Below are 3932 nucleotides of genomic sequence, written 5' to 3' on the forward strand. Positions count from 1 at the left end.
GTACCACCAGCTCGGGACGTGGTGGGGATATGAGCTTTCGGTACCAGCTGTGTCCATGCCGCGGTGTCGGATGCACTTTGCGAAACGTTCCCTTGTCCCGTCACTTCCACTGCTCAACTTCGTTTCGATATTTGCGTGGGGCGGTGCACGTCGTTTCTGCATGTGTCATGCATCATGCATGTGTGAGATGGCTGTCCAGGAAGAACCCAGAGGGGTGTACATGCAGTATAATTTTGCACAACTTCGGTTATCACCACCGCATAATTGATTTCAGAAGACATGCCTTTTTATTTAGAAGCGGTCATAAATTGACATTGCCTTCTGAAATAGCCGGTGAATTGATTTTAGAGACAGTCAGCTGATTTATAGAAACAGTTCGATAATTAAATGACCATCTCTTAACACTGATTAACAAAGACAGATTTTTTTTAAAAGGTCCACCACTGAACATATGACTCATTTTTAGAAACGGGCCTATGTCAAAAGGCTCATGGTCTATTTGAAAACCCACTCCATACCTAGCTACAGCTAGAATATATATAGCTGCTGCCTTCTCTCCGAAAATATTATTTGACCGCCTCTACTAATGTGTTTGATACTAGTGTATTGTCATCCTAAATCATGAGAACTTGAATCTAAATGGATAGATTTAGATTTCACCACAATGAAATTAACAACTGATGAGCTACGTTCAATTCACGGATGCATGGGTTTATAACTTTATAGCCAACTGATCGACGCTAATGTTACGCACGCTCACCCGTGCCATCGAATTCGTTCTTGTATCAACAACTTCATGATCAAGACCGACAAACCGTCAATGGACCTTACCGGTGGATCTTGGAATATATGGTATCTTGAGCCTCGGTGAAAACAAAACCATGGCTGAAATTAATTAAACATCCTGAGTGATTTAACAGCGCAAAAATTGCTAAGCTCAAAAGCAAAGATTGGAACAAAACTGCTAAACAGTGAAACAAAAGGAAGTACATTGGACGACGCCCTTCTAACTCTTGGCAAGTCCAAGTTTCATATTACAACCACAAAGCCATATATATCTTACCTCAAAAACTATCTGATACCATAATGATAGTCTATGGTGTAAGATATCTAATTTTGTGGTTAGGGTTGGAGTGTTAGATAGGAGACAAGAATTAGGGCCTGTATGAATGCCAAGTCTAATTGTTAGCCAACTAAAAATTAGCCCTAACCCATTTAAACATGGGGCTAATAGGTCAGCTAATTTGTTAGTCAAGGCTACACCTAGTTGTTAATTTAAGGAAATTTTAAGATAATTTTAGCTCCAACTAATAACTAATCCTAGCTAGCTGATCCAAACAAACTCTTAAAGGATGTCGAATCAACTAGGGACATATCTAGAAACAACTATTGGAAGGGGTTTTCTTTCATAATTTTCTACCTCTAGCTCCTTATTTCAACCTACCATGGCTGTAAATTTGCAGGGGACTTGAGATTGGCTTCAATGAATAAGCAGAAAAAGAAGCCCCATGTACTTAAATGGGCTGGCCGATTTTATGGTTTATACACGATGAGCCTTCAGGCAGATGGATCAAGATTGGGCTCAACCCTGGGGTGCAGATTTTTGCATGGGCCTCCATTCTCTTATAGGGCTCCGCCTTGAGGGATAGGCATTTTTCTTACTCGACTCGATAGCACCTCCATTTCCAGGATGGGCTTTTTTTCACTCTAAACATACCAGACCCAATAGGGCTAGGCCTAGATTTAGAGACCAGGGCCTTGGTCAAGCACTAGCCCAACATCAGAAATAGCACATATATGACACCGCACTCACGCTCTAATCCGGACACCGCACTCTTGACTTCTTGTCAATGTTTTTGGGAAAAAAACACTATATGGAGCATTTCTTCCCAAAAAAACACAGCACCATGTGGAAACATTAGAAAGTAGAGCTTTTTACATGTATGGCTCTAAAAAAAATACATCTTCCTTATATGGCTTTTTTTTAACTTACCTGTATAGCCCCTAAACGAAATTTTCTTCCTTCTATGGCCTTCTGTCTGTTTTTGTCACTTGACGGTGTTAAGTCAAGGGCAAAATGTCTGTTTTACCCTTGGCGAAAAAAATAAAATACAAAGTTTTGTTTGTCTGTTGTATATTTGGAGTAATATTAAGCAAATAAATTCACATATAACAGTATATAATAGGACACATAATCGAGTACACAAATATATTGCAATAAAATGAGCTTATCAAACGCATAAAAAAATTCACAAATACATTGCAATTAACCATAGTAAAGATGAGCAAGGATTTCATCTCGTAGTATGCTGAATTACAGGGTTATACGACAGTAAAAGTTCACGAGACCTTCTTCACTCTAGCAGCTGATCTAACTCATCAAAGTCATCGTCCTCGTGATTTTGTACTCCTGATTCATCATTCTCAATCACCATGAGCTGATTGCCACGGGATCCGTCCTCGTAATATTGTACTCCCGATTCATCATTGTCAATCACCATGAGCTGATCGCCACGGGATAATCCTGTTCTCTGGTAGAACCCCTCATTCTGGGCATCCCATTCTTTGACGACTTCATCTATCTTGTCACCCAACAGCTTGTCACTCTGAAGGAGGTGCTTAGCATCTTCAACTTCACAATTTGGCTTGCCTCTGTCCAGGTGATACGGGCAAACAAATAGCAGTTGGGTTAGGAACAGTGTTTGTCCAGAGTTTTACATAAAAGGAGAAGAAAATGCACATATCCAAAAGTGAAAAATGACAGGCACCTGCAAGGGCCAATTCCTTTGCCTCTGCATACTCCTTTGACAATTTCTTGATGCTATCAAGCTCAAACTCAGCACCCTAGAGGAAGATGAATAAATCAGTAACAGAAGCTTACCTGCATAATCTCTGTATTACAAATAAAAGAAAGGCTTTGCAGGCTGCCTTTTGTTTCTGTGATGATATATTTCCAACCCAAGACAGCATAATAATTCTTTAAGAAGATCTTACAGAAAACAAAAGGAAGCACAGGTTCATTTTACAGAAATTGTATTAAAACATAAAACTAGAAGGATCACGTTCTGACTTGCATGTGCAAACCACAGAATCGTGTCATCGCCATGCTACCATGATAGGAATAGAACTATAAAATAGAAGCACAGAACTTACCAAGTCCATGTGCATATAACTTTCTGCTTGGGTATTTGCAAATAACCTGCAAACATAAAAGTTACAAGGAAAACATCAGCAGGCAATAAATTTAGCATTATTTTTTTCGTTGACCAAATTATAGCCTTGTTTGCACAGGAAGAAACATGAGTAATAACCTGCACTTTGGAACAACATGCAAGACAGTGTAGCAAGGGGAAGGAACTTAAAGTGAATATCTGTGTCACCGATCTTATTTGTTAGGCGCGATTTCTTACAGTACTAACACTCACATGGACATCATATCAAAGAAAACAGTGATGCTACGTCTTGTTTAGATGTCTATTGGTGCAATTTACTCAAAACAAAAATACTAATGCTAAAGATCAAGGTGGCAAAAGTCACACGTACTTGTCGCAGGCAAATTTTACTCGTTTGTTCTGCAATGCAGTCAATTCCTCAACCTGCTTGTCCCCATTGTCATCAATCAAATTCATGTAGCCAAACAAAAACATGCCCTCATTCAGCTGCGGGATGGGCCGGCCGCGACGGGCTGCTCACTGGAGGTGGCGGCCGCGCCGGACCAGCCCCGGCTGCGCGCGCTGCACCAGGCGGGCGGCGGCGCCCTCCCCCATCGCGTTTTTTTTCGCTCGCTCTCTAGTCTTTCCGCTCGGTCTCGGTAGCATGCGGCGGTATTGGAATATCTAGGCGAAGAAATTTTTTATTTTGGAGCCATACAAATTAAAAAAGCAAAACGTATAAGAAAGATGTATTCTTTTTAGGGTCATACAAGTAAAAAG

General features: G+C 40.5%; 1 pseudogene; it reads right to left on the reverse strand.

Annotated features, from left to right (window-relative positions):
- Positions 1-2310: 2310 nt before the first annotated feature.
- On the reverse strand, positions 2311-3817 carry LOC136463021 (uncharacterized; annotated as a pseudogene).
- Between the last annotated feature and the right edge of the window lie 115 nt (positions 3818-3932).

The sequence above is a fragment of the Miscanthus floridulus genome, chromosome 7, assembly GCF_019320115.1.
Source record: "Miscanthus floridulus cultivar M001 chromosome 7, ASM1932011v1, whole genome shotgun sequence".
NCBI lineage: Eukaryota > Viridiplantae > Streptophyta > Magnoliopsida > Poales > Poaceae > Miscanthus > Miscanthus floridulus.